Below are 23591 nucleotides of genomic sequence, written 5' to 3'. Positions count from 1 at the left end.
GAGGGAGGTAACCAATTGATGTCTCTCTCACATCGATGTATCTCCCCCCTTCCACACTCTCTGAAAAGCAATGGGGAAAAAATATCCTCGGGTGAGGATTAAAAAAAAAAGAACATACACTGTGGGACATTTACACCATGGAATACTACGCAGCTGTAAAGAAGAAGAATCTCGTACCCTTTGGGACAGTATGGATGGACCTGGAAAATATTATGCTAAGTGAAATAAGCCAGGCAGCGAAAGACAAATATCACATGATCTCGCTTATACATGGAATCTAAAGAACTTAATAAACTGATGAACAGAATAGATTCAATGACATGGAAGCATAGATGAGACTGATGAATGTCAGAGGGAGGGAGGAGGGCGGGTGGGTGGAGGGGGAGAGAGTAACCAAAGAATTTATATGCATATATATACAACCCAAGGACATGGACAATGGTGGGGAGAAGGACTGGGGAGGGGGAAGGAACAGGGTGGAACGGGTCATTGGGGAGAAAAAGGGACACCTGTAATATTTTAAACAATAATAAAATTAAAAAATAATAATAATAAAAATAAAATTTAAAAAAAGAACATACATATTACTATACCCCCAAAATGTTAATGACTTTAATAGCTGGATTTCAATATAGTGGTTTCCTTTGTAATCTAATGTACTTTATTTTATATATTTAAAAACAGTAGTCTGAGAAGAGGGGCACAGGCTGTCCCCAAAAACTTAAGAACACTTGAGAGCAAGAAGGTCAGAAAAAGAGGCCCAATGAAAAGGCTTCAGGGGTTGAAGAACAGTAGGAGAAAAGGGATCACACAGTGCCTTATGGGGAATAAAGTTCACTGTGAGGTTAAAAAGAATGAGGAGATACAGATGATGTTGTGAAAAAGACAAGCTGCAGCACCCATGATACCATTAATATAAAACACACAAAAATGGAAGTGTATTTTTGTAAATGGAGAAAATTTTATGATACATAATGTAGCAACAATGGTTACCAATGAGAAGTAAACTGAGAGGGTGAAGAGCACTGTTTGAATTGTTTATTGCAAGCATGTATTACTTTTTTTAAAAAATTTTTTATTTTTATTTTAAATATATGTTTACTGATTTCAGAGAGAGGAAGGGAGGGAGGGAGAGAAACATCCATGATGAGAGAATCATTGATCGGCTGCCTCTTGCACGCTCCCTGCTGGGGATCGAGCCCGCAACCTGGACATGTGCCTGGACCGGGAATTGAACCGCGATTTCCTGGATCCTAGGTCAATGCTCAACTGCTGAGCCACGCCCGGCTGGGCTCTATTACATTTATTAAAGTTATTTTTAGGAGAGCCCCCTTCTAATTTCCTTAGTATAATCTTTGCAGGTCACTAAGGAATAGGCTGCCAGGCTCCCCAGAGAACTCACTGACACATTCTTGCAAGGAATGCTGTCCAAACCAAACTTTTTTACAGCACAGTGAGATGGACATCACGGGGAATTGTCTGAGCTACTTGGGGCTGTCATGAAGCAATCAGCCTTGTGTTAGCCCCTCAAACACTGATAGTACTTCTCAAGTTGAGTGGCTATTGCTGGCGTATAGGGAACCTACTGATATTTTCATTCACCACGTATACAGTCTTTTTTTTACTGAACTTGGTTTTTAGTTTTCCAAGTCTGTCAGCTGATTCTCTTGGTTTTTCTAGGTAGAGTATATGCTCTACAAAGAGCATATGCAAAAAGTACAAGTTTTGACTTTTCCTTTCAGATATTCATAAGTGTTTTTCTTCAGCCTCTGTTACTGCATTGGCTGGGGCCTCCAGTTAAATGTTTAACAGTAGCATTAAAAATAAGTATTGTTCTTTTTTTCATGGAAAATATTTAACAACTGGGTTTACAATATGCCTTAGTTTTACCCCTTATCGAGTTGAGGAAGTTTTATTCTTTTCCTAAACTTAGTCTATCAAAAATGGTTACTGCATTTTTTCTAGTATCTTTTTTCTGTCACCAGTTGAGATGATGTTTTCCTTTTTTCATTTATTAAAATAGCATAATAGACACTAACAGATTTCCTAAGGTCGAATCATCTTTGACTCCTTAGTCTAGCTTTACCCTATAGCTTTAATACACTGTTGGATTTGTTTTGCTGTTACTTTGGATTTTAGAATTAAATGATAACTGAGAATAGCCTATTATTTTCTTCTCGCTTGAATTTTCTCTTTCCTCTGGAAGTGTGTAACACAGGAATCATCGATTAAAGTCTTATAAAAACGTCTGACCCTTTTAATGTTTTTCCCATTGATATTTTTTAAAGAAAGTGGAAGGGAGGGAGGACCGGGGGGAGGGGAAAAAAAAATAGATGTGAGGGAGACACATCCATTGGTTGCCTCCCACATGTGCCCGGACCAGGCTCGGGATCGAACCTGCAACCCAGGTACGTGCCCTTGACTGGAATCAAACCCCGAGGTCCTTTGGTCTGTAGGCCAGTGCTCTAACCCCTGAGCCATACCAGCCAGGGCAAAACATCTGACCCTTTTAAAAGGTACATATATCTTTGACAACATTTCTGTTTCTTCGTCAGCTACTGGATTATCAAGTTTTTCTATTCCTTCTGACAATTTCAGCAATTTATATTTTCCTAGGAAATAATCCATTTCATCCAATTCCTAGGATGTGTGGCATAAAGTTATACATACTATTCTAAGGCTCTCATCTTGATTTTTATAGACACATCCCCAGCTCCTTTTTAAAGTTTACTTCAAGCTTGTTTTCTTCTCGATCAGATTTGCCCCGAGTCTGCTGGCTTCTGAACTTAGGATGAAGAGCTATTCTATTATTCATTAATGCATGATTTCAAAGTTATTAATTCTTTCATTCTACTTTATTTGGGTTTGTTTATTCAGCTTCACTCTTTCTTATTTACTAACACATAGTTGCTATGAATCTCCGGCAGGTTTCACACTGGCTATACTGACAGGTGATGCTCTCACCATAATTTACTTCTCAGTTGTGTGGCTTCAATTAGGATTGTCTCTCTAAGCTATTTAAAAGGTAGGTCTCTTCCCCTCCCCCCAAAGAAGGTCCATATTTTTTGTTTGTTCTGTATGTTTGTGTTTGGGGTGAGAGATGAGGCATCCTACTGCTCTTAATTCCTATGGCATTCTGGTCAGAAAAAGTAAATATAACCTACTTAATTTTTGCTTTCTAAAAATCTACTAATTTTCTTTCTGGCACAAAACATGTTCACTTTTTGTGAACTCTGCATGTGTTGGGAAAACATATATATTCTCAAGACATCTATGTATGTGCAGGATCTACAGCCAGTCTTCATTAAGAATCTACACCTGAGAAATGGAAAACCAGTAAACACCATCAACAGTTCTTTTTCCTCCTCAAAGCTACATAATACCTTATTTCTGTAATGCATCTGATTCATTCTTCATAGAACAACTTCTGATTGCTCAGCAACTTGAATCCTGCCACCCCTAATGGGGGCAAAGCCTCTGTGTCTAACAGGCTGAGCACCCCAATGCTAACTGCGGCCTCCAGGGAGTGACCCAAAAACAAATTCCTAGGCAAAACAATCCAACTGGGTTAGGGGTCCAACCGCACTCTACTCAACGTATGGCCAGGAAGAGCAAGGTCATTGTTGTAAAGACTTTTTAAAGCTTACCCATGGCCAGATCCCTACTTCCAAGAGCACCAAATAACTACAGTCCGCTGTCCTGTGCAGTTAAGGTAGGCAGACAGCTGGTTCTGATGGGTGAAGCCACAGAACTGCTGGTTAGAAGGCCCAATGCCCTCTTCCCTTCCGCAACCAAGGCGTGCTCCAGGCAGGGCTCACAGCGGCAGGCCTTCCCCCTGCACTCAACAGGACAGGAGCAGGAAACTTCTCACTTGGTCAAGCCACTGAGATTTGAGGACGCTGGTCATGAATGAGGCATACTTTAGCCTACGCTAAGTGTCCTGCTAACCAACACCCAGAGCTTCAGGGAGGTCAAATTTTGATATATTCTGTACATATAATAAAACTGACATCTCTAGTACAAATGAAATTTGGGGGAGAGTATCTTTTCTATAGTCTCCAAATTTTTCTAAAAATAATATATACTGTTTTCACAGCCAGAGGAAAATACTCTTTCAAGTGCTAACAGAAGTTTCAACAGCATTAGCACTCTGGAACTAGAAACTCAGCATGATCTAGTCTAGCCCTGAGCACTTTCCTTCTGGAGATTCAAGAATGGAGACCTAAGGCATGTCCTGAGTAAGACTATCCAACTAGTTAGTACTGGACTAAGGATAATTACACAGGCTCTGGATTACTTAAATCAGTTAAAATAACACATTTTAAGATTTATTCCCTCACCTTTTAAAATAGACTGTGATTCTCCATGGGCCTCTTTCCCCCCTTCATTCTAATCACTTATTTACATATGTCACCACATTCTCAACCTAAATTAAATAATCTCAGGTCCCTTGATCCGCTCTCCGCGTCCTTCAAACTTTTCTCCTAGCGCCAGTATCACTGCAATAACGTAACTGCAGGGGTTCGTGTGTTTTTAAAGCTGGTTTCCCTCACTAGAGCGTAAGTGCCATAAAAGCAGATCTCTGGGCCATTTTATTCATTATTCTATAATCAAGTCTGGCTTCTGGTCTATAACAGATGGTCACACAAACTTATCATGGTGGATTATACTTCCCAAGCCTTAAAGACTTAGAGATTATGATCGAGACCACAGCTGGTCATCTCAGAGTGACTGTCTCTGCTTCCTCTGAAAACCTTTTTCTGTCTACTTAGACAAGTTAAGGGTTCTATGGAAGGGCCAAGAAAATGGGAGGTTTTCATAAGGTACTGAAATAAAGCCTCCTGGAAATCAAGTAAACTAGAAATCAAGCTTCTGGGGAAAGGGAGAAAAACAAAGTAAACAGATTTGCATCAAGCATATCTTTCCTCCTGTCTTGTTTAAAAAGGAATTTGATGTAAAAACGTAGAACTAAAATTTCCCCACACTCCATCCAATCAAAATTGAGAAAGAGGAAATCCTATTTTCATTTCTTACAATGGACATTTAAACTGTTGATTTGGGGCCTTTCTACTTTTCTAACACATTTAAAATTATAACATTTCCTCTAGGTACAGAATGAACTGTATCCCAAACTTAAACATGACATATATTTCCATGATTAACGAATCCAAAATAATGTTTAATTCCTTTGTAACTTCTTATTTGACCCATGGGTCATTTAGGAGTGCACTGCTTATTTCAAAGGGTTTCTCATCTTGTTATTGATTTCTAACTTAATTCCATGATACTGTGAGTGACTTCTCCTCTGACATTTGTTGAGGCCTGCTTTATGACCCAGCAAAGGGGTCATATTCTACCCTTCCTGGGTATGTTATTCTATATATATTAACACGGTTAAGTTTTAATTGTTTTTTTTTAGGTTAAGATTTTCACTGTGTTGTTCCATTTTCTGTATCTTTACTAATTTTTCATCCGCAGTGTGATTACAGTCCCTGATCAAAAATTTTAGGTAACTTAGTGCTTACTAGGGGTCAGATATGGTTATAAGATATAAACAAATATAAATATATATAAAACTTACAACTGCTCCATGAGGTAGGGACGATTATCCCCATCTTACAGACGAGAAAACAGACACAGAGATGCCAATATGCCAAAAGTTGATGGTTGCACAGCTAAGCAGCACAGGAATTGAAATTTAAACCCAAGCAGAGTCCAGTCTTAACCACTACATATCTATAATGATCCTAGGATAAAATGTTTTACCCCAAGTAGAAAAAATTTTTACTGAAACAGTACCCCCCCCAAATGGTTAAGAACAATTTTTTATCAGATATACTTAAGGTGTGAATTTTCAAAGGACACAAATAGTGCATCTCCGGGGCAAAAAATATAAAAAAAAGAGAACACTGAAAAGAATTCTACTAAACATTAACAATGGTTATTACAAGATGTTGGAGATGTTTTTCCTTTTGTTCTGCTTTCCCGTGTTTTCTAAATGACTAGGCATCACCTTGATCATAAGGAAAGACTAGAGACTAGTGTTCTATACTCACTGACTGATTGACAGTGCTCTGTCTTAATTTTCAACTTAAGAGATTAAAAAAATGCCAGCAAGACCATGAAAATCACAGGGGATAGAGGACACAGAAGTGCTTTGTAAACTACAGAGTTGTACAGTACAAATGTCAGTCAGTCATTACAAAGCATTCTAGGACTAAATAAAACAAAGGCTCTTTCAAGCTCTTTCCCTTTTAAGTTTCAACTGCTTTAAAATGCCTGGTCATTTTAAAGTTTAAATATTTTGTTTAAATTTAAATATTTTGTTCAGAAGACTTGATATTTAAAGGGCAAAGATTAAAGTGCCACATACCCCTCAATACTAACAAAAAGGAAAGCAACAACAAACGGAAACATCCCACTCTCTCAAGATCATTGAAAATCCCCAGGTCTATAATTTAATAAAATGTTGATTCAGTGCTAAAATTAGGAAGCCCCCAAAATTGATCTGCTATTTTTAGAAAAAAATTTTTATAACTCCTAAGAAGAGGAATAATTCATTTGAAGATGAATTACACACATACTGTATAACTAAAATGTACATGCCATAGTTAGTGACACAAGTACACACGCAGTCTATTAGAATAATACATCTTCCTTTCAGTTTCCGTGGCTGTTTCTGCGACAGGACCTGTGAGTACAGAAGGCACAGCTGCCCGGCAGATGCACAGCTTCAGTGTTTAAATTCCAGTCTTTCTAGCTTCATTCTGCTAGAGGTTTTGAATTTTCTATTTCCATATGCTTTCAACCTCCCTCAGTTTAGGTTCTACCTTCTCACATCTTACTCTATTTTTGTCTATTATTAAAGAAAAACATCAAATTTAAAACATCTTAGCTTTTTTTAAAACTTAAAAAATGCAAAGATGAAAAAGGGAGGGAGAATATACAGAAAAAAAGATGATCATATGACTACAAGACAGTCAAATTTCAAAAACTTTCTATTTCTATTTCTATTTATTTGTATTTTTTCACTTGTAGCAAGGATTACTATGAAACTCCACTCGCTGGGCCAGAGACCCTTGTGGTGGTAGCGAAAAGTTTGCCCTGAGAGCACACTACCTACACTTATGAGCTCCTCGTTTCCATTTCCACTTAGATAATTCCCCTCCTGGTCCCCTTAATTCTAAGTTTCTTATATTTCAGGTTCAGACATTCAGGTTTCATGTCAGCTTTACTTACCTAATTTCCTCAAATTCTTAAGTTATAGTAGAAACATTAAGTAGTAAGATTTTTTTTTTTTAACTTACACTGTGTATACAAAAATGTTTACAGATGTTATCTTTCAGTACTATGAATATGAGGAATTTCTACATTTTTTTCTTGGGGCTCTTCTGTGTTTCAAATTTGTTCAGTTAGCATTATTTTTATAATCAAGAGGCAAAAAAGGCTTTTGTTTTAAAGAGAAACCTGCAAGGAAAGAGATTATTTTTATATGTCTATATGACATAGCAAATTATGTTTAAATAATTCTATGGAACATAAGCAATTTAATAATATTTCATCATTGACAAGTAAAATTCGGTTTCATTTTTCAACCTGTTTGGCTCCAAAAACTGTCCCGCCAATGGGCTTATTCCCGTTCATTTTCAGTTGACAAAGCAGTATTTTTCTTCTGTTTTCTTCCTGTTCTCTCACAGGGTAATTTTAAACATATTCTAAGAGCCCTGGCCAGGTGGCTCAGTTGATTGGAGCATCCTCCCGTACAACAAAAAGGTTTCGGGTTCGATTCCCGGTCAGGGCACATACCTAGGTTTCAGGTTCAATCCCCAGTCAGGGTGCATATGGGAAGCAACTGATCAACGTTTCTCTCTTTATACCCCTTCCTTTCTCTCTAAAAATCAGTAAAGAAATATATCCTAGGAGAGGATTTAAAAAAATGTATTCTAAGAAACAATACAAATAACATAAACTAGGCTATGCAAGTATCTACCCCATTTCAACAACTTTAAGAGTAATAGCTACGGCAAAGCTATAAAATAAGGCTTGTCTGTGTGGTCATCATCAACAATTAAATACACACACACACACACATATAAAATGAGCGATATATGATCAAACACTAATTTTAAAAATATTAACAGAAAGGGTTCTGAATAAATATTTAAAAAGCAACTGTATTCCACTGACCTTTTAATACTTTTCTCTACAATGCAAAGGAAATATGAGGCAAGTCATAAAGTATCAATCAAAAAGTTCCCCATGGAAAGTTTCTAACAAATTTTAAATATTAAAAATAGAAGTGAATTGTGAAAAGTCAATCAAATTTAATCCATCAAATACATATATTTAGACCTCGTATGGAGATAACGTTTTACCAGGTGCCTCAGGTAACACTACAGCAAACACAGGCAAACTCATCTGTTCTATGTAGAGAACGTGAAACAAAAGCAGACAAAAATAAAGTAAAACGCGTGTGTGTGCATGCATGCAGTACACAGCCTCATCTTAAAATCACCCTACTCCACTTGAGAACTGTAACTGTCGTTAAAAACACGGACTCTAAAGTCAGACTCCCTGGGTTGGGGTCGCAGCTCTACACTTTGGGTTGTACAACCCCTGACCAGCGATCTAAGCCCTGCAGCCTCCCTCTCCTCCCGTGCAAGAAGGAAATGTACCTACTGAACACCTCACAGAATACTTGTAAGGAGTGAATGGATTAATGTGTGTTAAGTGTGCAAGATAGAGCCAGGCACAGACTAAGGAAAATGTGTGAGGCGTAATCTAATCAACCCACCTCCATCTTGTATTTTATTGTTCTAGATTACTTACTTAAAATAAAACAGCTTACCTTCCCCACCCAGCCTGCCCCCACTCTGAGGTCTGTCAGTCTATCCCATGCACCTGCACCTCTGGAAATATTTTGTTCATCAGTTTATTCTGCTCTTTATGTGAATAATGACTGAAAATTAGAACTTCATAAATTCGAAGTCTCATGTACTCACAGATATATTAAACTATATCTGTTAGGGCCTTTCATTGAGGGCTTTTTACTTTATTGAATGTTCCCAAGGTTTGATAAAACCCAACAACTCCATAAAAAATAAGAAAAAAGATATTTTCCTTAATGTCCAATTAAAAAGGTTATCACAGTTTATAAATTTGGGAGTTAGAATTATATCAAATATGCTTAATGTTAAAATTATATCAAGCAGAATCATAACATTTGGAAACAGAACTGTTAAGATCAAATGGCCACGTACAGCAGCAGGCCCTCAAATAATGTTTTGTCCTAGGTCCTGTCACTGTAACCTTGACGATATGCCACAGGGACTGGACTCCTGTTGGTATCATTCGGTGTCTGGTAAAATTATTATACATCGTTTTGCTTAAAGCTGCAGAACCTACCGGCAATACACAGGAACGACTGGACAATACTCAGCCTCACACAGAGACAGAACGAGGTCTGGCGTCAGAGAGGCTTTGAAAGAAATTCATGCTGACATTTATGTAACTTTAATAAAAAGTCTAAAATTAATACAAACATGAGAAAGGGTATTTATCTCCAGTTTCTACCCCCAACTGGGGTTGGTCCAATTTCCCTTTCCTACCCCTGAATGACATCTGGGTCAATTCCTACAGCTTTCCAGTAGCTTTCAGTTATTAGAGAGCCCAGTCTAATTCACTACTGTATAACAGTTTAACCTTTAAACTTACACTCCTTTCCCTCCTCTCCAAACTCAAGCTTGGCCCATGGTCCAAGAAGGGGGTGTGGTCTGATCTACTGGGGAGGGGAGGGAGCATGAGAACAGAATAAACTGTCTCGACATCTGAGCACATTTGTAGTCCTGTGTTGTCACCACTTCCCTGACTTACTTTCCTGTCTGCATCACCGGCAGCCAAATGGTAGCTTTTTTCCTGGGAACAAGCTGGAGCTCTTTAGGGAGGAGTGAGGGGCTCTAACCTACTGCACATTTCCCTACTGAAAGATCTGTTTCAGCTCAACATCTTCTAACTATTTCTGCTCCCTTCTCCAGCAGAGCCAGCTGCCAGATGGCTGAAGCCTGGTTACCTTCTGCATCACCCACTTCAACTAACAGAATCAGCTGCATAATGACTATCATCTAGGTAATGAAATGTTTCACTTCACTTTTTGCTAGTGCTCCTAACCTCCCCACACTAAGCTTCTAAGGGAAGGCCACCCTCAGGGAGGAAGAAGGGAGCAAAAAGCACTGTGCTCCCCAAAGGCAAACTGGCAGCTGCTGTGACACTGTGCACAATTACCCTCCTCTCCACCTTCGGATGGTTTCTGTCACATCTTAAGCCCTGGAGGGAACTCAGGCCACTGGGTGCTTGGGCTTTCTTTAGAATGTGGGGTCTCGACTCTGCTTTATACTTAACTCTAAGGTCCTAGTCCCCATTCTCAGATAACTAGGAAAAGTCTGATTCTACTTCCTTTTTGCTCTTACATGACTGACCTTGGTGGAACAATTAACCTGCATTCTTGAAGTACAAGAGGGAAAGCAGCAAAACTTCCTATGCCAATTTGCCAGTACTACTGGGATACAGAAGCACTTTGCAAATTCAAATGTTAATATGAGCAAAAACAACACATACTTTTAGAAGGTATCAGGATTAGATTTAATTTTCAAGGACCCTACATTTGCAGCCATTCAAATATGCTTCCGAAGATAAATCTGACCTCAGCTTCTCTTACACAAATACTCAGCTTTATTAACATTTACTAAGCATTACTGTGCGGCATTACAGTGTTCAGTGCTCACCTGCGTTCATTCAAAGTCTTTACAGTAACCCTGTGAAAGAATACTATTACTACCCTCGTTTAACATATGCGGAAATAAGGCTCAGAAAGACTAATTACTTTGGTGAAAGGTCACAAACCTAGTAAACAGAAACTAGTAGAGTACAGAATGCAATAAACATATAAATGGGTAACTAAACACAAAAATAATTCAACATTTAATGAACCTTTTTAGTTATTTGGAATCCAGATATGGGAAAGCCACTGTAATCATATCAAGATTTTTATTCTTTTAAGAAATTAGCACCTTCTTTGTATAAAGATTTCACTTACTGAACCTTAACTGAATTAACTTTTTTTTATTGTTTCTTCAGTGGAACCTGTCACAAACCATCTTTTATGCAAATTGATAAGATGGTGAGAAAGAACGGGAAATAGTACACTTTAGGAATAAAGGCTTTAGTCAATACCATTAGAGTATTTACGTGACTCAACAAATAGCAATTATTATGGTAGGAATATATTCAGGTGGGGCCTCTCTAATAGTATCTTTTACTTCATCTAACAAATTTTTAATTTTGAGGAACACATTTTGAAAATGTAGCTTAAAGAAATTTGACTTACGCCCTTTATATTTAATTTAGTTTTAGACAGGGAAACTTCGCTTGCTTACCCTCCCCTTTCCCTAACAGCCAGAAACAATGAATTTGGCCACTGTCACAAGGAAAAACTTCTCTGTCCTCTCAGGTTCTGAATCTGGGGGCCTGCAAATTAAACTAACAAAAGACAGATTAGCAAGAGACAATACTGATTTTTATTCACTTACCAGAGTTTAAGGGAAAATGTGACTCAAGGCAGAATTTGGGATTTACACGTTTAGAAAAGATAAACGGATCTCTAGGTGAAGAGATGGGAAATATGGTCCTTTTGTGACAATGTCAATGTAGGTGTGGTACCCCTTTTCCTCTCCTCTCTGTTGATGAGAGTTGACATTCCCTGTTCTCAAAATTCCAGGGAGCAAATTTATGACAAATGATTTCTTCTGAGAGGCTCTGCCTTATGTCAGAGAAGGGAGTTGGGGGGGGGAGCCTATTCTCAAATGCCTGCAGTTGAAAATAATTTTTATGCCACATGGCACATTCTATACCCCTTCACCATCAACAAATACAGATATCTGAACACTTACTCTTTACAAAGCACTGAATTAGCTGACTAAACAAAATATTTTAGGGCAAAATTCAGCCACCGAAGAGCTTATACAAGTTGAGAGTACAAGATAACTTAAGCTTTTTACTTTTTTGATTTTTAATATTCTTACAACAGCAAGGAAATTTTTATAAACCATGAACAAAAATTTTAAAAAATGACTAATTTAAAAAATGCAACACACCAAAGAAAGAGTTAATATCCGTACCTCAAAACAAAGTTCCTACAAGTGAGTAAGAAAAAAATAAACAGATTAGAAAAATGAACAAAGGGCAGAGAAATGCAAGGAGCCAACAAACATATAAAACTCTGCTTAACTCATAATCAAAGGAACACAGATTAAAACTCTAATACTCCTTTTTCAGCTGGCAGACTGGCACCCAGTGAAACAGACTGCCATCACCGTGTGCTGGTGAGTCAGGGGAACACAGGCAAGCACTGCTGCCTGGAATGTGCAGAGCTGCAGACTTCAGGGAAGTCTGGCACTGCATCAGATCTGCACGACTCCTCTTACAGTAAATGCATTTCTAAGAATTCACCCTATAAACTAAAAATACTCTCACAGAATACTTACATGCACCACAGTACTGTTTGTAATGCAAAAAAATACATAGAAACAATCTAAATATTCATCAATGGGGAATTGGTAAATAAAGTATATTCATAAAATGGAATATTACTTGGCTACTAAAAAGAATGAGGAGAGCGACACTTGCTGACATAAAGAGTCCGTCTATATATTCAGTGAAAACAAACTTAAAGGATGGATAGGCCTGGCTGGGTGGCTCGGTTAGTTGGGCATCATCCTGTGCACCAAAAGGTTGGGGCTTCGCCCAGCCAGCATGGCTCAGCGGTTGAGCATCAACCTATTAACCAGGAGGTCACTGTTCGATGCCCAGTCAGGGCACATGCCGGGGTTGCAGGCTCCATCCCCAGTAGGGGGTGTGCAGGAGGCAGCCGATCAATGACTCTCATCATTGATGTTTCTAGCTCTCTCTCTCCCTTCCTCTCTCTGAAATCAAAAGACATATATATATAAAAAAAAAAGGCTGGGGCTTCGTTTCCCAGTCAGGGCACATGTCCAGGTTTCAGCGATCAATGTTCTGCTCTCACATCAATGTTTCTCTTTCTCCTTCTCCCATCTTCTCTCTCTAAAAAGCAATAAAATGTTTTCTGTTTAATATATATGTATATACATTAAGCCCTTGGGTGAGGATTAAAAAATATTGTTTCTTAAAAAAAGAAAGGGATGCATAGCATGGCCCCATTTTTGGAAAGGAGAAGAGGTTAAGAAAAGTAAGAAATGAAGAGAATAGAACAGAAAGACTATACTTATCTCCGTACTTTTAACAGTTGTAATCTGTGGGGGTGGGGTAGCGTTACAGAAGACTTTCACTTTCTACTCCATGTCTGTACTGTTTGAAGTTTCAACCACAAATATGTGTAACTTCTGTAAACAGAAGGAACAGAGTAGGGTTCTATGGAAATATATAGTTAGGGAAACTATCTGGAGTTTCACTAGGTTAAATCCTGAGAAGGTCTGTAGTAAAGAAATCTAATATATTAATAAATAGATGGCACAAAAAACACAAAAACACTGCCCAAACTAAAGATGCAAAAGAGCTAACTTTAGGCTTGGACCACTGTGGAAGGCTTTCCAGAAGAGGGGATTTACAGTAGACGCTGAAGCAGTTTGATAAGCAAAGAACAGGTGGAAGGAAAGTCTAAAGGCAGCACTATCCAATATGAATAGAATGCACACTTTAAAAGTTTTTCAGCAGCTACATTGAAAAAGCAAAAACAATCAGGTGAAGTTAATTTTAATATATTTAACCCAACATATTCAAAACAGTACAATTTCAATACGTGACCAATATTTTTAAAGCACAGAAATATTTTACTTTTTTTTTTAAATGTGTTTTTACTGATTTCAGAGAGAGGGAGGGAAAGGGAGAGAGAGATAGAAACATCAAAAATGAGAGATTCCTCATTGATTACTTTTTTTTTGTACTTCAAAATCTGGTGGGTAATTCAGACTAGCCACATTTCAAAAGTCCAACAGCCACATGTGGTATTGGCTACTACAGGAGACAGTAGGAGGTGTAACTGGATATTTAGTGGTGTCAGCCAATGAAACAGCAGCGGCAAGTGAACGAGGCAAAACAGGCCAGTCTGAGGTCACTTGAATTTTATATTGGAAGCAAGTAAGAAACAAGAGAAAAATATTTAACAGTAGGGATGATGATTAAAGCACTATTTCAGGAAGATCAACTTGTCTTTCTTTATTCAGATACACCTATAAATTAAACATGCAGGTTTTCCCAACATTTTTATTGCATGAAAGATTACTGAAATGTAGATAAAAAAAATCTGCCATCGAGTGACTTTATTTTGTTGATTTGGTGTGTATTTAAGATACTTTTGAAGAGTTACTGTTGAACTATTTTTACTTCGTGACCATATTAAGATGATTTTTTTCAAAATTATGTAGGTTCTAAAATTTAACAGCCTTTACTTTTACACTTCCTATCAGGAGCTCCTTTTAGACAGAAATCTAAAATATTTTTTAATTAAATACAAATTTAAGACACTCAAGATCTAACACTCCTGAAATACATTACAAGAACATTTAATTGCTAATAAGAAAACTACCTACAGATTTCAATATACATACAATAGTCCCTTCTAGATTTCTTAACTTCAGAATTGAAAGCTGTAACACTTCAGATAATTTACCTAAAGGCTAACAAAAAAAAAATAGTACTCAAAAAAAGAGGTAAGAATGCAGGGCATGAAAAAAACACTGGTCAGGAGCATTCCCTTTGTTACTTGCAATGGCTGAAAAGGCCTTCCAAAGGCACTACACCCTAAGCAGACCAGGTTCCCTTATTACATATCTTCCCTTTCGTAGATCTTACTATAACTACAATTGGATAATTATTTGTAAAATTATTTAATGTTTATCTTCTCTACTTAGGTCTTAAATTGGTGTTTCTCACTAGGCTCTTTGCTGTGTATATTAGGAGTTCCTGTCATGAAGTCTATAACATAACCATGAAATTATACACAAAATTGGTGAATTTGTGTATTTTTCTTCAGATACTCAAACAACTCAAACAATTACCTTAAAAAAGGTTAAGAACTAAAATATAGTGGATTTATGTGGTTTACCTGCTCACATGGTCCTGGGAGGCTATCAGTCCCAGTGTTAGCTGGCTCCATGACTGCTTGAGAGGGCATACAAACCAGGCTGGCAGTGGTGGTACCCCAGACTCCATGTAGACCCAACAAGAATCTTTCCATGAGACAGAATATATGCACCTGGGAAAGAGGTGCCTTTTCCCCTCTTGAATCCATAGGAGTAAGGCCCATATAAACCCGGAGTTGCCAGTGGTGCCAAATTAAAGTATCTGCCTGAAAATGAGGCCCAAAAAGTAGAAAGCAGAAAAAAGACCTCCAATTATATCATCTGAACACTTAGATCCAGCCATGTCTATTTCTAGGCTTTTCAAAAAGGGGGGCATATTTTTTTCCCTTTTAAGCTAATTTGAGTTGAATTTGTCACTTGCAAGAGAAAGTCACCTAAGAGAGCCACCCAATTCCCACTGTTGGAATATACGACCTACATTGTAATTACTCCCGAACACCTACCTCCAGCCCAACCTCTGTCAAACTCCAGACCCATATATGCAATTATCTAGTGGAAATCTCTACTTGGTTGTTGCAGACACACCTCAAAATCCTATTGTAAAACCTAAACTATTTTCCTCCACTACCCACCTCTCCTTCCACATTTTTTCACCTCAATCAACAATACACATCTACCCTATCAGGTTTCCGTGTCAGAAACCTGGGAGTCATTCTTGCCAATCTCATTCCTTCTCTCTCTCACCCATAACTAATTACCAAGTCCTGTCCATTCCAGAGCCTAGTTATTTGCCACCATCCTAGTCCGGGCCAGTCTTCCTTTCTTCAAACTGACTCTCCACTATGTAACTAATCTCCATAAACTGCAAATCTAATTATTTTATCCCTACATTTTCATACTACTATCCTTCTTAAGTCAACAGCAATTATATACAACTACAGCAATAGCTCCAAAGTTTCTGGTGTTATTAGGATATAAACAAAATTATAAAAGTAACAGTAACAACACCCACCATATCAGAGTAGCTCAGATTCACTGGTTCCTAATAAAAGATATTCAAGAATAATTTCCTTATCCAATGTCTTCATTAGTTCTGCATATGAACTTGGTTTAGGGACCCACTGGGCCCACCATGATCCTCTGATCTCCCTAAGCCCCTACTCTAACTAGTGCTCTCTTCAGAAAACACTACTGGGGATTTCCAAGCACATCATTTTGTTTCTATTTTTAAAGAACTGATAGCCTTTAAAATATTGACTACAAAAACTGATACACATAACAATGATTTAGTAAAATATCCAAACATTTACAATTATTTTTGTATTTACTTTTTAAAAAGCTAAGTATATGATGATAGTTAATGATGATATATAAATACTAAATATTGTCTTTAAAATAACCCATAAAATTGCCTATCACAATTCTCCCACAATTCCCCCCTTACATAACCTGCCATTTTGTGAAAATTACTAGCTCTTAGAGAATCTGTGAGTCCAAAAAATATACAACAAAAAATGAGAAAAAATACTGAAAGCTGGTGTCAAAAGCCTTGCAACCAGACTGTTGTGGGAGATCCCATGCAAAAATAAATATTTCTCTGTACTGCTTGTAACATTGTATTTGTTAAAGAGGTTTAATAAGCATCCTCTTTTTAAAAATTAACTTTTCATTATAATAGGAAAGCTGCAAGTCACTCCCAAACAAGTGTGACTTAAATTCTCCTTCTCAACATCTGCAGTAAATGAATGACAGTTTTGGTAAGTGAGAAGCTCTTCTCATCAATTCTAAGGTATATAAATGTGTTCATGTTTTAGAATCTCTGAAATTAGGATGCATCTACAATCGATGGCTTCTTAAAGTTAACTGGAAGCATATTTTCTTTATAAGCGGTCTATAAAATTATGGTGCACCTTAAATTGATTCCAATACAACTCAACATTTAATCTTTTAAGTATTAAAGAGTTGAACTGACTTGGTCAGTATGAACCTTGAGGTATTAAGAAGGCGTCTGAAGCATAGACATTACTAAAAGGTGGAGGGGGGAAGAAGGGAAGGAAAGACTTTCTAGTCCAAAATTAAGCCTGAGAGGAAACCCATTTTCCTCTCTCCATGGTTTCCTACTCCCAAGATCCAAAAGTCAGATCAGTACTGCTGTAACTGATGTCCGCCGCTAGGCTACACAGGGGCCTTTCTCCATTTATTCGTTTCAATATGCAACAGTCAGTTACAGATGGTCTATAGTCTAGTAGCAGAACTAATATTTGTAGAAAATTACTACAAAAGACTAAATGACTCACAGAGCTGCATACTTAATGTGTGCATATCGTTGTACATAAATTATACTTCAAAAAAGTTGATTTTTAAAAAAAGACAAATGACTAAGTGCAATAAGGAAATATTAGATAAAAAACTTTATGCCTTAAAAATATCTCTTCCTTCAGAAGGGATTCCATTCAAAAGAATAGAATGGAATAGAATAGAAGAGTTCAGAAAGAGGTAGAATTTATTTAGTTGTCTGTTTACTTATAAATCTTTATTTTTCTCATTATTTTATTTTACATCGTCTTTGGGTTGCAGATTTTTTTACCTTATTACATTTCTGAAGTCTAACTAATGTCCTGTTAGTTTCAGGTGTACATCATAGTGATACAGTGTTTATATATATTACAAAATGATCCTCACAATAAGTCTAATTCCATGTGCCAGCATAAAATGTTATTACAATATGATGAGTTGCAGATTTTTTTTCAGAGTTAATATATGCACAGGGTTAAATATCAGCATTCTGAAGGCCTATAAGAAAATTGACCAGTTATGTCCTGTCCATCTCTACTGAAGTGCAACTAACTAGTGATAGCCATTTTAACCAATTTTGTTTTAATGCCTCTAGTGATACTCTTTAAATAAGCTCACTAAACTTCAATTTCAAGAATCACATAATTTATATATCAACTTTTCTTTTTTTTTTTTTTAAATATATCTTTATTGATTTCAGGGAGAGGAAAGGAGAGGGAGAGAGAGAGAGAGAAACATCAATGATGAGAGAGTCAACCCGGGCATGTGCCCTGACAGGGAATCGAACCCTGATCGCCTGGATCCCAGGTCGACGCTCAACCGCTGAGCCACGCCCGGCCGGGCTATATATCAACTATTGACTTCTTGTTTTGATACATAAAGATTTAACCACTTTTATCATAGAAAGAGATGCAATTTGAAATGGAATTTGAAGAATGGGTAGGACTTGGACATATGACAATTGGCCCTGTAAGCAGTCCAAATAGAGGGAACAGTATAGCAACGAGGGGGGAGGGGAGGATAACATACACAGGAAGCAAAAACAGTGGAATCAGAATAAGGTAAATCTGAGGCAAATCCCATGGAAAGGACTTCATTTAATAGAAGATCCTGGAAACCTCGGAGTAGGGAAGTGACAAGAACTGGGCTTCAAGGTTAATTTAGGCGGAGATGCGTAAGACAACCCGGGTAAGGTATAAGGGAAGGCAAGAAGTCCTATCAGTCCAGGTAGAATGAGAACCGGACTCAGCTAGAAATGAACAGGTAGAGATAGAAAAGGGGAAAGTATCAAATATACAAATATATACACAATATATAATACTGTATAAAAATATATATCAAATAAAAAATTTAAAGAAAAACTGTGAAAACCAAATAACACTAGATTTAAAAACTCAATAAATAAATGTGTGGACTAAACACTAAAATTCATGCAAGAAATAGAAAACCTACATGGAACAGCTACTAAACAAATTAAAATGGGACTCAAAGTCCTCTTCGAGAAACACACACACACACACACACACACACACACACACACACAGAAACCTGAATATCTTATAGGAGAGGTCTGCAGAACTCTCAAGTAAAAGATAACCCCAGGCTAGAGTGCTCCTGAAAAGAGAATCCAACCCATTTTATAAGTCTATCAAAACTTTGAGACCAACATGTATTAAGAACTGTACCAGAGTTAGCAGGAAAAGAGCAGAGGGACAATACCGTGAAAGTAGAGCCCACAGATGTTGGCTACAGGCAAGATGGGATGGGATGGGTTTGGTATGACAGCAAAAGAAAAAAAGAACACCAGGGAAACAAGTTTGTTAAGGAAGAGGAATTCAATTTGAACCAGAACAGCCAGACGGAGATATGCATAAAGCAGCTGGATATGCAGGGACTCCAGTGCAGGAGAGAATAAAGAACAGAGATTTCAGAATTATTCAGACAGAAGGTTCTAAACAATTAATATCAAAGGACTAGAGATTTAGGAAAGTGACCTGAAGGGTGAAACTTGGAGAATACATATTAATCAGGAAGAAGGAAAAACAAAGCAGAAAAGGGGCAATGAGAAACAAAGTTAGTACTAGGTCAAAGAAGCCCTCCTTTCATCTAGGTAATTCTTACTCATCCTTCAGAACTGTCCAGGGTCCCAAAGTCACATTGTTAAGGAGGTCTTCTCAGATTCTCCCAGCACCCCCAGCCCCAGGTCAGGGTCCCATTTTAAGCTTATAATACTCTACACTTTAATTACCATCATATATTTAATTACAGAATTCATTCTCCAACATATGTCTCCCCCACTGGACTTTAAGCTGTTGTTGCAGCCTATTACTTTACATGGTGTTATTAGAATATAGTATTTGTTGAACAAAATGGATAGATGAACAAAAGCCAAGAAAAGGCATTTGAATGTCACAGAGAGCTGCCAGTGAAATCCAGGTAACAACGGGTTAAGAAGTGACTAGCTGGCCAGGAAGTAGAGGCAGGAAAAGTAGACTACCCTTGGCAAACTCTAGAGATGGGATTACGAAGGACTGAATTTTAATTTTACTTCAAGTGTTGCTCTATTTTACAATTACTCTTTAATGAACTTGTATTCCTTTTATAATTTTTTAAAATGTTCATATGATTTGAAAAGGAAAAGCAATAACAAGTAGTGGACTCAAGGGAAAGTTTTTGTAAATTGAGGGAATAAGTTTTTTTAATTTTTCAATTACAATTGACATTCAATATTATATTAGCTTCAGATGTACAGCATAGTGGTTAGACATTTATATATAACCACGAAGTGACCCCCTGATAATTCTAGTATCCACCTGACACCATAGTTATTACAACATTATTGACTGCACCCATGACTATTTTGTAATTGCCAATTTGTACTTCTTAACTGTAAATTATGGGACTCTTAAGCACATTCATACTTTCAAGAACCCTAAGACAAAAGAGAGGACAACTCATACTCCATTAAGTAGGAAAGAAGAGAAAAATGAAACAAGGTGTTAACTAACAGAATTTTAAAAACAAAATTCTTCCAATGAGATGCAAGGAAAGCAGCAGATGAGAGAAGGAATCCAGTAAGTTCTGGAAGGAGCCTCCCACTGGATGCCTCAAACTTTTCAGTAACCGGTTTGGAGAAGTGAGGAAAGAAGAAAAGTTCTGAAATGAGCTCCACGGAGAATGTGCCTGGGGGGAGGGGGACACGACAGGAGCAGAATACTGGTTCTATGAAAGGAGTATTCTCAATTTCAGTCAGCCTTTTTGGAAACTCAACCTATTTCTAGCTCAGAACTGCCTGCATTTTAGCTTTAAATTTAAACATTTAAATCTGGTTCACAAACTTTTTATTCCAACAACTGAAAACAGGGATAAGCATTAAGTTACATTCTACTTTAATTCAGAGTGGAACTTCTCTTACAAGTAAACACAATACAAGAGTTGTTTCCAAGTCAAGCAACAGAACAGCGATCATTTCGAGTATGAGTAACTGGAAAGTGCTCCTCAACGTAAGGTGTTTGCAGAAAGGTTTGTTGTTGTTAACTCATCCAATGCCTCACTTCAACAGTTCCTGAGTAGCAGTGAATCCTGGATTCAAATCCCAGCTCACTTAGACAAGTTATTTAAGCTCTTTTCATCTAGGTTTCCGTGTCTAAAAAACGAGGACTAACCAGGGTTGTCGTAAGGCTTAAACGACATAGTGGAGGTGAACGTGCCGAGTTCGTACTACGTGCTCAGAGCAGTTTGCTAACCGTTTAAACGAGAAAACCTTCAACACTTTGACCAGATTAAAACATCCAAGAGCATGAAAGAGCCCAAGTCGCAAAACGCCAGACCCTAACACACAGCACACTATTTCTTTCCTGACGCAAGCTATTTTCCTCCTTACCAAACCTTTCCACTACGAGTCTGGAAAAAGGAAAGACGGTTACGTTCGATCGAGCAGCAAGTTTTCAGACGCTGAAGGGCAGACTCGCGACAGACATGGCAGCGGAGCAGCGCCGGGCAACAGGTGAACCCGGGCGAAGGCCGGGCGGCCGCGGACGAGCTGCGGGGCCTCGCGAGTCCTCCCGGCGCCGCGGCCCCACGAACCACACGCGATTTTTCCCTTTTTTGCAGAAGCGTCCGGCGACAGATGGCGAGCAGCAGCCCCGCAGCTCCCGGGCAGGGAGGGAGGTGAGCGCCTTCCCATTTAAGGCTTCGAGAAGCGCCGGCGGAGGCGGCCCCGTCCACACCGCCTCCCAGACTCGGCCCGCACCCCGGGGTGGGGAACAAAAGAGGGGCCGGAGCGCGGCGGCCGCCAGGGCCGACGTCGGGGCCGGGCCGGGCCGTGCGGCGGCCTCGGGCCCGGGCGGGGGCGCGGGGCCCAGTGGGCCGCGGCCTGATGCGGCCCGGACGCCGGGGACCCCTCGGGGCGCCCGGGCCCCCGCGCGCGTCCGGCTCCCTCCGAAGCTTGGCCCGGAGTCCGCGCCGCCTCCCCGCCGCGCGGCCGCCCCCGAGCCGCGCACTCCCCCGACGAGCGCACTCACCCGGACCCCGCGGAGCTCATCCTCCGGCCCTCGGCCGAGGCGCGGTGGGCGCGGCGCGCCGCCGGGACGCCACGGGGCCCGCTCGCCTCCGCCCTCGGCGTGCAGCGGCCCGCCGGTTGCCCCTCGCGCGGCCGTGCGACCCTGGTCTCGCGCGGGGCCCGCCGGAGCCCGAGCCTGCCTCCCGGCCCTCTGCTCCCCGCCCCTCCTCCCGCCGCGCGCCAGCAGGCGGATTCCAATCTCGGCCGCCGCCGCCACGGGCGCGGGGGGAGGGGCGCGGGCGCGGGGGGAGGGGCGGCCTCCGCGGGCCGGGCGCTGCGCGCGCACTGCAGAGCCGCCCCCGCGCCACGCCCCGGACGCGGAGGGAGCCGAGCGCGCGGCGGAGGCTGCCGAAGGACCCAGGGCCTGGCGCCCCGTTGCCGGGGAGGGGAGCCCTCCGCCGGCAGGGGGGCGCCGGGCTGCCGTCGGGGGTAGGAGGGCGGGCCTTCTCCTGCACGTGGCTCCAGTGGGCTCCTCTCCGCGCAGCCCGGCCGCCGCGGCGGGACGGGCGGCCTCCGGAGGCCGTGTGGGGCGGGCGCCGCGTGCTGCGCGTGACCGGGCCCGCGGACGGCCTTTCCCGGCGGGCCCTCCGCGTGGGCACCTCCGACAGCGGACGCTCCGCGTGAGCCGGGTGGGTGGGCTTGGGCCGCGCGCCCGGGCGCCCAGAAGGCGCGCTCCACGGGTGGCCACCGGGCCTGCGGGCGCGGGGCGCTGCTCACCGCCCGGCCTCCCTGCGCGCCCCCCGCGCGGGGCGCGGGCCGGCAGGTGGGGGCCCCGCGGGCCGGAGCCCCGCCGCGCTGAGCCCCGCGCGCCCCGCGGCCGTGCGCCCGCCGAGCGCGTCCCCCCACTGGGAAAATGTAAATAATTGGCACTACTTCTCTTCCATCGTCCCTCCTTCTTTGCGGGAAGGATGTTAAAAGTCTTCAGCGCCCCCCCTGTGTGTGAAGAGAGAGTCTAGGCCCCTTTTTGACACCAGGGGTGACCTTAATCTCTGGTAAAGGTTGCAACGACGTTAAATGAAGTCTCTTCACAAAAGATACTCCTTTTTAAAGGTCCCTCTATAAAATCACTTTTTAAACTGTGGGTAAAAAGAAAGAGGGAGGGAAAAGAACTTGCCAGGCACGGATACTTGTTTTTATACATTCTTCTTAAAAAGGTGTTTAGATTCCAGAAGAGTCCCTTATATTCTTGTTTAAATACCTGGATTCCCTTTCATTCTTTTTCGAAGACTTTTTGTCCATCTTTTATTCTGCCCCTCTTTCTCCCTTTACTCGCCTTTACTCAGATACCCTGTAATTCCAAATTCTTTTTCAACTCCATTTACTGTGTAATTTTTCCCCCTGAACTCCAGCTGTCTCGGGCTTGAGAGTCGCGGGCGACAGCATCTTGCTATGCGGGAAGAATGTATGGCACCGCGAGTTTCCTCACCTTATCTAAAATTTGTCACTTTCCAAGTTTCCTACATACCACACCACTTCAGTTTTAGGAAAATGCTGACCTTTCGCTCAAGGAGATTACACCCGATTGGCCAAAGAACTCATTGATCTATGATGAGTCGTGTCACCACGGATAAAACCACCACAGGCGTGTTCACATGCCCTCTCAGGCCTATTTCCATTTCTCA

The 23591-nt window shown here is 40.5% G+C and overlaps 1 protein-coding gene across 1 annotated transcript in view; it reads right to left on the bottom strand.

Annotated features, from left to right (window-relative positions):
• BMPR1A (bone morphogenetic protein receptor type 1A) overlaps nt 1–22136 on the bottom strand; it is a 133252-nt gene extending 111116 nt beyond the window's left edge. The window contains exon 1 of the mRNA XM_081158507.1: nt 21932–22136. The gene's annotated coding sequence lies outside the window, so the exon portion shown is untranslated. The remainder of the gene's footprint in view (nt 1–21931) is intronic.
• Nucleotides 22137–23591: the final 1455 nt, after the last annotated feature.

This window comes from Miniopterus schreibersii (genome assembly GCF_964146895.1).
Source record: "Miniopterus schreibersii genome assembly, chromosome: 14".
In the NCBI taxonomy this organism is placed as follows: Eukaryota; Metazoa; Chordata; class Mammalia; order Chiroptera; family Miniopteridae; genus Miniopterus; species Miniopterus schreibersii.
This window is presented reverse-complemented; position numbering and strand designations above follow the sequence as displayed.